Here is a 13,903-nt window from a genome sequence, read left to right as displayed (position 1 = left end):
TATAAATCAGAGTCTACTTGCTGTGGGCTTTCACTTGGACAACTCACTTGACCCGCCCCCCACCCCCCACCCAGTCATTGTACCTCTTTAGGCAAGAGCCCACTGGGAAAGGAATCAGAAAAAATGGGTTCCTCAACTGCTCGAATTGGGCAAACAACAACTCTACTGCAGAAAACGAATTGACCAGCTTGTAATTTCCTGACCTTCTCATGAATTTGATGCTGGCATCTAGTGTTGGAGAATTAACCCATGTCAAGCAAGGCCACTGGATTGCTCATCAGAGCCACTAAATCAACTCATGCTCATTTGCCACCAGGTCCCTCCACCAAGCGAGATCCGTCCACCAAAGGAGCACCGTCTCTGAGTCCAGGACTATATTATGCCCAGTAAGGATCATGAAAAAAAGTAGGGCAGAGTCCTTGACCTGAGAAACTCCCAGTCTAGTGGAGGAGGTAAACAGTGAGACAACGAGAAAACAAAATTAAACACTGAACTTCGTGGCACCTTCTGTGGGGACAATAGGAATCCAAGAAGGAGGAATAGCCCAAGGAGACTCCATAGACAGGTGGGATGTCTAGACTGGGCTATAAACAGGAGAGAAGAGCAATAATGAGATGAGGAGAATAACAGTGAAGTCACAAGATGGGAAGATGGGTGTGTGCATGTGGGCTGGGGACTGTGAGGAGCCCCACTTGGCAAGAGGAGAAGGAAGAGACAGAGAATTGATAGGAAAATGGCTGTGTAGGACTCTCCTGGGGGTCCAGTGGTTAAAACTCCACGCTTCCAATGCAGCAGCTGTGAGTTCAATCCCTGGTCAGGAAACTAGAATCCCACGTGCCATGCGGGGAAGTCAAAAGGCAAAAATAAATAGATAATTTAAAAAATGGCTGGAAAATGGAGGCTCTAGATGATGAAGATGCAAACCAGAGGGCTTGTGATAGACAGTGGGGCACCATGTGTAGGAACATAGCATGGGATAAGATGGGATGAAGATCCTATGCTTTTAGGATGCGTGGGGACAAGATAGACTATATTGTGGGAAGTGTCTGAAGCTGGAGGGGCCACTGTCTAGTTACTTGACTGGACAGTGTGAAGAGAAGGAGGGAAGAGGGAAAAGCAAGTTCTAGATACATACACAACCATGAAATAGGAATTGCTGATAATTGACTGGATAAGGGACACAAGGGAGAAGGAACTTTGTGGTTTTTAGTATTGGAAATAGGAGCAATAGTGGTGCCATTGTGAAGAAAGCCCTGAGGGACTTCCCTGGTGGTCCAGTGGTTAAGACTCTGCACTTCCACTGCAGGGGTCACAGGTTCAATCCCTGACTGGGAAACCACCATCCCACGTGCCACGGAGTACAGCCTGAAAAGAAAGAAAGAAGGATCCCCATCTCATAGCAGAGTGTTTGGTTTATTTCTATTGTTGATCGGTTATTTCTATTGGTTCTAGATTGACCTCATAGACGAAATAATCCCCATGGACCCAAACGATGCCAAACATCTTGGCAATGTGGACGGCTCTGTCTCCAGCAACTGGACCTATGGTTCTTCAAAAAACAGCACAAGAAGTTATACACCTGCCTATCTCAGCAGAAGGATGCAGGTGGGAGGCTCTAGAGCGCGCAGTTTTCAAATCCCTGCTACTTACTAGCTATGTGGTTTGGGAAAGTTGCAGAAACCTCTTTGTGTTCCTTCGTGTATCACAATGGGGATAATAATGACCACCTCATAAACGAGGACATTCATGTCAAGCACTCGATGTACAATGACTCAGCTTAGTCATAACTCAACAGTGCTAGCTGTACTTCATTCCCATCAAATAAAACAATAAGCACTTAAACAATTTATAAAATTCCAAGCTTTTAAGAGAGGGTAAGATTTTTTGTAGACACAGTGGGATGGATTGGAAAAAGTACTGGACTTGGAGTCTGTCTTAACCTTATGTCCAACGGCCATCAGTTCTGTTACCCAAGGTAAGCCTGTTAACTGCCAAGAAGTCTCAGTTTATTTGCTTAATGTCAATAATAACGCACGTCCTGCCTTGCTATATGATTCTGAAAGTAAAAGAGATGGTTCATGTGAAGTTATCTGGCAGAAACTAAATGCTTTGCAAAGGAAAAGTATCAATTAGTTGTTGTTATCATTAGTATGTTAAAGAACCCGTCCTTCATTTATCTGTGATGGTCAGAATGAAGACTCAGTTCACTGGAAAGGCTTTCACCGTGTCTCAAAATAGCATTCCAGAAAAGTCTTATTTACACAGGTTCCGTGATTTAATTGCCTCTGAGGACGTGGAGCAGCCCCTTGAAGAGAAGTGAAGTCTTGGGTTACTTTACGTTGGCCTGGGCTTTAGAAGTGGGTGGCAGTGACTCTGAATAGAATCACTGTTGAGCTGTACACATTTATGATTTATTTTGGTTAGAGCAACCCTCAGGGTGGGGTGGGATTTGGTGCGGTGGCAGTAACCTGGTCTGGTCAATGATTAATCTGGGAATTTCCAGCTGTCCTCAGCCCTTTTAGGAAAAGCCCCAGCTGTCTTCAGAGCTAATGAATGTCCATCCTGAATGAATCTCCTGGAAGTTGCCCACCCCCGGTTCTCCGGGGCCCAGCAATGCTGAGTGGTTAGTATGGATGGCTCATAGGAAAACAAAGCTTTGAAAGGCAGGACAGAAACAAATTCTGACTTGACCTCAAGCTGCTCCCGAAGCCCAGGGTTCATGTTTCCCAGGCTGCACATCAATCTCAGCTCCCCAGGCTGGCGAGGTGGGAACAGAGTTCACAGCGCCCTTCAATCAGGGCTGGTGCTGGAGGCAGCAAGGACGAGCCGCTCATTATGTGAGCGAGTTAGGAGTCTGTTTCTTTAGTCTTTCTGTGTTCCTTTACAGAACTTAGTTTGACAATGGCCTTGGACCAGCATGAAGCAACGATTCTGAGGCGACATCATCTTCACCTGGCATTTCAGAAAGACACCCCTTGCATGCCCACTTCCTTTCCTTACATTGTTTATCTCTGCAGCTTCAATCTTCTAGAGGCGATATTCATTTACTGAGAGGCTCAATTTAGGTGATGAAAATTCTAACTGTTGCTGGTGAAGAGGGCACATGCCTCCTAGCTTTTGCTCTCAATATCCACTTGGTGTGGCCACTGTGCTACACCTCAGCCGTAGGACCAACCTGAAGTCAGAGGAATGCGTTCCACCCTCGAGGTGCCAGTCACAGCTCCACATGCCAACACACAGCCTTGGCCTTCTTCCCTGGGGCCTGTGGCATCATCAGTGGATAGATCTTGCTTCAGTTTGGCCCAGGCCTTGGGGATCCGAGCACATGGATCTTCCTGCCATTTCTGGTTCCCAAGAATCCTCATATCAGCAACCTTTGGGAATAAAGTGCTTTTAGAGCACCTGAAAAATAAAAAGTAGATGGCACAAGTGGTAAAGAAGCCACCTGCCAACGCAGGGGATGGTGAGAGAAACAGGTTTGATCCCTGGATCGGGAAGATCCCCTGGAGAAAGGCATGGCAACTCACTCCAGTATTCATGCCTGGAGAATCCCAAGGATGGAGGAGCCAGGCAGGCTACAGTCCATAGGGTCATAAAGAATCAGACATGACTGAAGTGACTTAGCACGCACACACACACATGGTACATTTGTGTGGGACTCTTTCATTTCACGGAATATCAAGGTGAGATTTGGATATTATAATTAAAGTACATGTTTCATGCTGTTAACATGGATCAAAAGATAAGGAACCACTAAGTAGGTTCTTGCCACTGGTTTTCAACTGATACTCTTTGCTCTCTCCAAATCCTTTAATTAATGTTTCAGGAGGGGGTCAGAAATCTGCCTTCTAGGGATTTCCTTGGTGGTCCAGTGGTTAAGAAACTGCCTCGCAATGCAGGGGATGCGAGTTCGATCCCTGGTCCAGGAAGATCCCACATGCCTCGGGGCAACTGAGCCCATGCCCTGAAACTACTTGGAGCACCACAGTGAAGATCCCACGAGCCACGGCTAGGACCCGACGCAGCCAGGTAAATGAATACTTTCTAAAAAAGAAATCTGCCTTCTACTCTAAAAGCATAAGCATTTCTTTGTAAGTATATTACATTCAAAATGAAAATATATATGCATTTGAAATTTATCTCTGTTTAAGTGGACTCATCACATTAACATCCGGTGTGATTACTGTCTTTCCCGCATTCCTGGCAATGAAGCTGTAGTCTTTGCTCTTCCAGCAGCGTGGATTTAGACAGAGGGAGCAGAGTGAGCTGAGGGATTTATAAGAAAATCCCATTTCTCTTGCATCACGAGGTTTTCGGTAAAGGAAACTGCACCTTTTTGATTCTGAAAATAGCTACCTTGTAAAAATTAAAAACCCTGAGAGGCTCTAGCATTAAAGCTCTGCTAAGTAGCAAAGGAGCAAAAACCGATTTGGTCCCAGTGAATCCTTTCGTCTCAAAGCGGCCAGACATCTAGCTCTGCATTCCCGATGAATTCGGAGAAGTCTATTTCTGCAAAGACAATTTTATACAGCAATTCCAGTCCAGGGAATCACGAGAGGATGAGCCATTATCTTTTCTTCTTGAATAAGAAGGCAGTTTGGCACCATGATGAATATGGTTACATGCAGCCTTCTGCTGCTGTGGGCTGAAGACCACCTCATTCCAGGCCGGCCAGACAGAAGACGGATAGTAACATTGACTCTCAGATGCTACAAACCATGTTGTCGGCAACGGCAAAAGGACAGCTTCCCTCATTCTCTTCCAGGTGCCTCTCCATCCAGGAGACTGGAATGTTCCTGGATTTTGAGAGGGTCGCTGGATATTTTCAGGTTTAAAAATGAACAGAGCAGCAACCCTTTCACTGGGTTGCTAATCATTCACGGGGAGTATTTCTTAGAGCCTCAGATGCAGGCTGTGTGAGTATGTCTTAACTCCCTTGTGGATGGTCAGCCCTTGGAGATCTATGCAAAGAAAATCAATACGGTCCAGTAAATAAACTCTCATTATGGTTGAACATCTTATGCATTTAAAGTGATCAAGGGGGACTTCCCTGGTGGTCTGGGGGTTAAGAATCCGCCTTGCAGGGCAGGAGACAGGTTTGATCCCTGGCTGGGGAACTAAGATCCCACAGGCTGAATAGCAACTAAGCCTGGCATGGCAACTAGAGAGCCTGTGCGCTGTTATCAAAGATCCTGCGTGTGCAACTAAGACCCGATGCAGCCAAGTAAATAAAAATATTTTTTTAAAAATAAAGCGACCTACGAATCTTCTTTCACTTTCTAAAGACATACTGCTGACTGACACAGCTTCTGAACCAGGGAGGTCAGAGAAGCAGTCTACTGGAATGTCTTTAGTCTTTGGAGTCTGGTTGACCTTGGTCTGGAGTCTGGGGTCTGGATGAGCAGCTCCAGAGCCGGAGTGTCCTCTGAAGCTCTGCCTTCCTCCTAGCCTCCCAGAGTAGACTGCAGTCACCTTGAACTTGACCATCTGAATTGCTGCTCCTCCCTGCAAATGTTCCTCTAGTCTTTCACTACAGACTGCCTTGGCCAACTCCCAGTGACAGGTCTACAGGTGACTGGCAGACCACTTTCTGTGTCACAGATGTTTATGAAAGTGGACATGTTAGTCCCTCAGTCATGTTCGACTCTTTTGCAGCCCCCTTTACTGTAACCTGCCAGTCTCCCCTGTCCATGGGATTCTCCAGGCAAGAATTCTGGACTGGGTTGCCATCCCCTTCTCCAGGGAATTTTTTCCCAAACCAGGGATCAAACCCGGGTCTCCTGCATTGCAGACAGATTCTTTACCATCTGAGCTACCAGGAAAAGGCCACTAATGTTTATGGGAGAATTGTATTAGTTAGAATAAATTAGGTTGCTCTGTGATAACAAATGAACCTCAAGATCCCATTGCTGAACACAAAAAAGATTTATTTCTTGCGTGTGCCTTATGTCCATTGCCAAGTCAAGGATGTTGGGTACGTGTGCGGGGAAAATTCCATTCCACAGTCACTCAAGCATCCAGGCTGATGGAGGCTGTACCCTCTGTAACTGTAACATCTAGAACACATTACTCCTTTGGTCTCCAGGGAAGAGAGAGGCTGAATGTCTCACCTGCTCTTCAATGCTGGGGAGTGACGGGGGTCACTCCAGCTCACCCCCCATTGGTCTAAACTGGTCATGTGACCCCACCAGCCCCAGAAGGCTGGGCGGTCCTGTCTCCTACATGCCTGGAAGGTAAGGAGACCCAGATGGTGTGTGCACAGAATGTCTAGCAAGGCCTGTGCTTTTGTTTCAAGCACGACTTATTTATTTGCTTATTGTATTGAATAAACAGCAGGCACCGCAGGGCAGATCTCATCCAGAACAACGACAAGTTTCTCGAAGCCCAGTTAGCTTGTCTCTGTCACCTCAAGCAGGGACATGCAGGGTCCAGAGGGGTTTCTTTTTTCCTCCCACCGAGGAGGTCAGAAACCAAAAATATTTTGAGGCGCACCATCTCAGAGAGCCAAGCTACACAGCAGCGACTCAGAAACCCTGAGGAGTGGGACCTGCCCTGAAACAGCCCCCTGCTAATTAGCCCCATGGTCGTTTGCGGTCCTGTCCACCCGCAGGCATGCAGATTCAGCCCGCGTCTGCGCTCAGAATTCGTCTGTAGCCAGGCAGGCTGTGCCAGTTCTGAGATGCCAGAGGTTAACTTACTGGAACAGCCACCACATCAAAAAGCCTGTCACATGACAGCACCAGGGAGCTCAAACCCCACATCAGAACGCCTTGGCTAGTGTGGAAGTCCTGAAATGCAATGTGTATTCTTCATTGGGAATTAAGACCATGTGGGTTCATCCTAAGTATAGCCAACCCTGGATGTGTTTTTAATTAGGCATTGAGACACTTGAGCGTTAGTGGCCAGAACTGACCTGGCTACAAGTTGGAGGCCACAGGGACCCCGTCTAATGTCTGAGAACTTATATTACTTGAACACAGTAGGTGCTAAAAGAGGCTTTTCTTCGTAATGATGTTATGTTGCGTGACTTATGATGGTAGGGATAAAACTCGGTTGAATTTCCTCTGCCAGTTTTTTTAGAGGATGAAGACACAAGGCCACTTAACTTCTTGGCAGAGAGTAGAAAAGACTGATCATTTTCAGGCTCTGAGACCCATCCGCAAACTTACTTACTTACCAACAATAATAACTTGTAAAGATTTATGGTATGCTTCTCAGTCCAAAGGTACTGTTTGAAGAACTTTACACAGATTATTTTATTCAATCCTCACAATTACCTCTGAGGTATAATTACTGTCCTTTCTATACAAATGAGGAGACTTTAAACGAGGGCTTTAAAAGTTCAAGGAACTTGTCTAGAATCACAACTTCAAGTAGTGGAGGTGGGTTCTAACTTAAGCCTGTATGATTGCAAAGCACATGTGTGTTTCAAAATAACTGCCTTTACACAATACAGCTCATAGAAAAAACTTTAAATACAAAAATGAAGAGGGAATGAAATACGTATCATTTGTAATCCACCATGCAGAGATATAAACTGTCATAATTTGGTGCATGTGTATCTTGGATTTTTCCTACTCTGATGTTACTCACAAGTGACTTGAAATTCCTTAGGTTAGTCTTGTTCTTGGGTTGGATCTGCCTTCAGTTCATGTCAATGTTGCCCCAAATTTTCCCTCAAAGAAAACAATCCAACACCCATAAGAATTTCTATAGGTAATATAGACATTTTAACAATGTTCATTCTTCCAATCCATGAACACAGAATGTCTTTCCATTTATTTGTCTCTTCCTCAATTTCTTTCAACAGTATTATGTCGTTTTCACTGCACAAGTCTTTCACGTTCTTGGTTAAGTTTATTCCTAGGTGCTTCGATCTTTTTGGTGCAACTGTAAATGGAATTGTTTCCTTAATTCCTCTTCCTGCTAGCTCATTGTTAGCATATAGAAACACAACAGATTTTTTGGTATATAGATTCCTTAACCAGAAACTTTTCTACATTTATTATTTCTAATAGGATTTTTGATGGAGTCTTTGGGATTCTCGACATATAAAATCATATCATCTGCAAATAGTGACATTTTTACTTCTTCCTCTCCATTTGGATGGCTCTTATTCCTTTCTTCTTGCCTAATTGTTCAGTTAAGGACTTCTGATACTGTGTTGAATAAGAGTGGCAGGAGTGGGCGTCCTTGTTCCTGATCTTAGAGGGATAGCTCTTGACTTTTCACCATTGAGTATGATATTAGCTATGGGTTTGTCACATATGACCTTTATTATCTTGAAGTACATTTATTCTATATCTATTTTATTGAGAGTTTTTATGATAAATGAGTGTTGAATCTTGTGAAATGCTTTTTGTGCATATATTGAGATGATTTTATGGTTTTTTTTCCTTACTTTTGTTCATGTGGTATATATCATGTTGATTGATTTGTAGATGTTGAACCATCCTTATATCCCTGGAATAAATCCTACTTAACCATGATGTATGATCCTTTTAATGTATCGTTGTATTCAGTTTGCTAATTTCTATAGCTATGTTCATCAGAGATATTGGCCTGTAATTTTCTTTTTTTGTGTTGTCTTCATCTGGTTTTGGCATTAGGGTGAAGTTGGCCTCCTAATATGAGTTAATAAGCATTCCCTATTTTTTTTTTAAGAAAAGTTTAGATGGATAGATATTGGATATTCTTGGAGTAAAAGAAGAAAGTAAAAGAATTTTGGTAAAATTCACCTGTAGAGCTATCTGATCCTGGACTTTTTTTTCCAGGAGCCTTTCAATCCCTGTTTTAGTCTCTGTACTAAAATGGGCAAAGAAGGTGAATAGACAGTCTTCCAAAGAAGATATGCAGATGGCCAACAGATACATGAAAAAATGTTCAACATAATTAACTATTGGGCAAATGCAAATCAAAATCACATGAGCTATCACTTTACACCTGTTAGACTGGTTATTATCAAAAAGGCAAAAAAAGAAAAAACAGGAGTTGACAAGGCTGTGGGAAAAAGGTGCCCTCATACACTGTTGGTGGGAATGTAAATTGGTACACTCACTATGGAATACAGTATGGTGATTCTCAAAAAATTAAGAATAGAACAACCATATGAGCCAACTATCCCACTTCTGGGTATTTATCCAAATAATATTAAAACACTAATTTGAAAAGATAGGTGTACTTTATGTTTATTGCAGGATTATTTACAATAGCTCAGATATGGAAACAACCTAAGAGCCCAACAGTGAATGAATGGATAAAGAAGACGTGAGGCACACACACTCACATACACACACCACACAAACCCCCGCCAAACACACACACACCCACACACATCACACACACCCCTAAACACACCCACACACACCCACACATACACCCCACACCACACACACACACCCACACTCACACACTCACACCCACACTCACACACCCACACACACCACTCACACCCCACACACACACACTCACACCCACACACACCCACACACACATACACACACACACACACTCCCACACACACAGCCCCCACACACACATACACACACACTCACACACACACACTCACACACATACACCCCCACACACTCACACACACACACCACACATGCCCATACACCCCCACACCACACACACATACCCACACACACTCCTACACTCACACTCACACACACACACACTCACACACACCACACACCCCCCACATCCCCATACACCCCCACACAACCCCCCGACACACCCCTACACACACACAGACACATACCACACCCTCTACATCCCCATACACCCCCACACCTCCCCCACACACCCCTACACACACACAAACACCACCCCTCCCACATACACCCCCACACCACACACTCACATATACCCCCACACCCCCACACACACCCCTACACCCACACATCACACACCCCCCGTTACCCCCATATACCCCCACACCACACACACACACACCCCAACATACCCCACACACCTACAGCCACACAACACACACCCCCTGTCACCCCCATACACCCCCACACCACACACACACCTACACCCACACCACACACACACCCCTGTCACCCCCATTCACCCACACACCACACACACACACACACACATCCACATCCCCATACACCCCCCCACACCCCCACACACAGGAATATTACTCAGTCATTAAAAAGATGAAATGTTCCATTTGTGACAATATTGAGGGTATTACGCAAAGAGAAATGAGTCAGACAAAGACAAATACTATATCAACACATTCATATATGTAGTAGGAAAAAATCTAATTAACAAACCAAACCAGAGGAAAACAACACATAAATACAGGGGACAGAATAGAGGGGAAGGGGTGAGAGAGAAGGTGAAATGGATGAAGGAGATCAACTGTATGGTGATAGAAACTTAATTATGGTGGTGAGCACACTATAGTGTATACAGGAATCAAAATATCATGCTGTACACATGAAGCTTATATAATACTGTAAATCAATGCTACCTCAACAAAAATAAATTTTGAAAAAGAACTGCCAAATAACCCAGATTTTACTGAAGGTTTTAGGGCAACCTGGAAGAGATTCCTGCAGCCCACCTAGGAAAACTATCCTCCACCCACACCTTTAAACAAGTCACCCTCTCTGCTTCTGCTGCCTTCCAACATCTCTTCCTTTTCTCATGAAAAAAAAAAAAAAATCACCTTTTTATTACCTTACTTTTTCTAATGTGCACACTCACCCATCAGCCTGCTCAGGAAAACAACAGCTTCTTCTCAGGATCCGCTCTTCTTAGTGCCAGAATTTAGGACCATAAATAATGAAAAATTTTACTCTTGACTCTCTCATACACATTTTCTTACAAAATGGGTTTATTCTGTTTAGTAAGCCACTTTATCTTCCTCAAGAGTATATTTTGTTATATGGGAGAAATCTTAAAGTTCTGTTGGCGATTGTTTTACTTGATTAACGAGAAAGGAAAAGCAGGTGTTAGCCTGTGCACTGGGGAATTTCTGGTAGAACCCTGTCACAATTATAGCCTTTCAAGTCATAATGTCATCCTGACTATATTAGTTCATACTCAGTATTTAAAAAAAACTTTTTTGGCCACACTGTGTGGCATGTGAGGTCTTAGTTCCCCAACCAAGGCTCTAACCTGCCTCCCTACTCTGGAAGCACTGAATCTTAACCATGGACTGCCACCAAAGTTCCCTGGTTTAAAGTATACTGTTGTAAAAGAAAATTTTTTTACAGATCACCAACACCTGACCAGATGAATGTTTTATTTATATTGTTAAGTCAATCTTTTTTTTTTCTAAGCAAGATAAAGCAGTAGTACCCATATGAGTTAGTTCTATTTTCCCCTACATTATTGTGCATATATTCTTCTGTCTATGCCTCCGGAATAAATAAGCCATTAAGAGAAAAGTCTGATGAAACAGACTCTTTGGGAGGTGTACAAGAAGGAGCAGATCAGCTTCTGATGGCCAAGAATTTCTTACGTGAGAGAGCTGAGCCCCAGTCTGGGGGTGGGGCTGCTGGTACATATTCTATTTATGTAAATTAGTGGTTTTCAGACTTTAGTGATTCCATGCCATGTAATGGATTAAAGATGGCCACAAATGTTTTGCCAGACCGCTCACTGAGAGATAAAGTCTGTGTCTCCTCCCCTTGAATCTTGGGTGGACTCTTGGACTCCTTTGACTAATAAAATATGACCGCAGTGACAGGATGGTATATTCTTGCTCCAGGACTTAGAAGACTGACTTTTACTTCCTGTCTCTTGGAACATTCCCTCTTAGAATCCAGCCTTCATTTCCTGAGGAAGCCCAAGAACCCCAGTGGGGAAGCCACATGGCAGAGAATGGGGACCTGCCCCTCCCCCTACAGACAACAGCTCTGTTGAGCTCCCAACTTGCCAACCAAGTGGGCAAGCCATCTTGGAAGTGGATCTTCTAGATCAAGTTGAGGTGCTGTCTGGGCTGAGGCGGGACGGGGGGTGGATGAACTGCTCAGGTGAGCAATTTATTCACACATTTCTGATCCAGAAGTTTGTGAACAAAATTAAAACCACTAAGTTGCCATTGTATCTGCTGCAGTAATAGTTAACCAGAGCATACTTCCATCATCAAAAACATTTTCACGATCTTGGTATACTTACTTGTTATGCCCTATCCAGTTACTGATATATTATAAAACATATCAGAAATAGAAAATTAAAAGGGCTAAGCTATAAATACAAATTCTAAAATGTTCTTCTTGCCATTCAGTGGTTTTTTTTTTTTTTTTTTTTTGAGCCTATATACATTTTGGTAACCTTTGGTCTGGAATAGATGATGCCCAAGACCCAACTCATTGACAATAAATAATCTCTCAATACTAGTCAAATGTCTGAAAAATGTAGAGTGTTTAGATAACACATGGTCAAAGAGGGGATAATTAACCAGGCATCTCTGGAAAGCTGAATTTGACTCAAGCAAGAATACTTGAACTGTGAGACTAGGATGAAAATTTTTGCCACTTCTATATTTCTCCCTTTTTAATGACCACAGCCAATAAATAGTCTTTTGTTTCTGACTTTTAAAACATAGGGTTAAGAGTGAACAATTTATTTGAAACTTGCTATGGCTTAGGGGGAATTTAGATGTGCTAGTCCAAAGCTATCCTTTCTTCAGAGGATCTTCCCAAACCAGGGATCTACTACAATATATGAATATTATTCCAGGTCAGTAAATAAAAGTCTACATTGTTATTTTAATGAATACATGATATTCCAATAAGTGGACATATTATTTTTGATCCATAATTTGTCATTGGATATTCAGGCTGTTTTCCAATTTGGGGTGATTGTAACAATCATTCTTATAGCTAAATATTTGCATGCATTCTTTCTTACTTAATTATTTCCTTTCTGTGCATTCCAATTATTGGTTATGAACAAGCACTGGTTATTGTTATTTGGATGTGAATAAGTGCTGTCAAATTTCTCTCCAGAAAGTTCACATTAATTTCTAATTTTTCCATCACCAGTGTCCATTTCCCAGCACCCTCAACAATACTTGGTATTATAAATTAAAAAATAATTTTGTCAACTTAATATAAAGATTGTGCTGTACATATGTATATGACATATGACATATATTTTATGTCTTAAACTTTCCCTTTGATTTTTTTTTCTGGCTTATTGCCTATTTTTTCCTATTTATTTTTATAAGCTGCTTCGGAATTTTTTTTGTGTGTGGGAAGGAATAAAGCATACTACAAATAAACAATTTTAAAGAGGTAATTTCCTAATTCTGGGAAAGACAGAAATGGCAGTTTTATTAGTCAATAACTCCTTTCATTTGCAAGTGTCATAAACGCAACTCCAATTGGCTTAAGCAAAAAAGGAATTTATTGGCTCACTGAAGAGTTTCAGGCACAGCTGGATGAATGGTTTAAATAATTCCAGGGCTCTCTCCACCTCTCAGCTCTGGTTCCCTCTGCTTGCCTTCCTTTATTCCTACTCATTCTCTTGCTGTCTCAGCAGGGATCCAGAGCAAGAGAGAACTTCTTTTCCAATTGCTTTAACACAAGACCCAGAGAAGACTGTGACTGGCCAGCCTAGGTCATGTGCTCATCCCTGAGCCAATCATAGGGTCAGGCTTTAGGGGCATGTCTTTAGTTAGGGACATGGTGGGTTCAACTACAGTCAAACCAAATAAATTGGGGGTGGCATAATTTCCAGAGGAAAGGATGCTGGTACAATAGAAATAGGATCTAGGAATCTGGAAACCTAGGATTTGTCCTACTTTTTCACTACTGTCTGTGGGAGCTCTCTGAGCTTCAGCTATCTCACTCATCCAAGGGAAAGAGTGATCCTCACCTTATGTAGCTCGAATGATGATTCTGGTTTGGCCCAAATGAGATCACCAAGGTGA

At 42.9% G+C, this 13,903-nt stretch overlaps 1 long non-coding RNA gene and 1 other non-coding gene across 5 annotated transcripts in view; both read left to right on the top strand.

Moving 5' to 3' along the window:
- Positions 1-13,903, top strand: part of LOC129642998 (uncharacterized) — a 52,690-nt gene that overhangs the window by 35,945 nt on the left and 2,842 nt on the right. For 3 of the 4 annotated variants that reach the window (XR_008709970.1, XR_008709971.1, XR_008709972.1), the window contains one exon: positions 1,453-1,865. This is a non-coding gene — a long non-coding RNA (uncharacterized LOC129642998). Of the gene's footprint in view, positions 1-1,452; positions 1,866-1,890; positions 1,976-3,899; positions 4,030-11,785; positions 11,954-13,903 lie in introns of those variants that run through there. The other variant, XR_008709969.1, reaches the window with a different exon arrangement.
- Positions 1,264-1,336, top strand: TRNAG-UCC (transfer RNA glycine (anticodon UCC)). The gene has a single exon. It is a non-coding gene; the product is annotated as a tRNA-Gly (tRNA).

The sequence above is a fragment of the Bubalus kerabau genome, chromosome 2 (genome assembly GCF_029407905.1).
Source record: "Bubalus kerabau isolate K-KA32 ecotype Philippines breed swamp buffalo chromosome 2, PCC_UOA_SB_1v2, whole genome shotgun sequence".
Taxonomy (NCBI): domain Eukaryota; kingdom Metazoa; phylum Chordata; class Mammalia; order Artiodactyla; family Bovidae; genus Bubalus; species Bubalus kerabau.
Note: the sequence above shows the minus strand (reverse complement) of the source record. Positions and strands in the feature narration are given on the sequence as shown.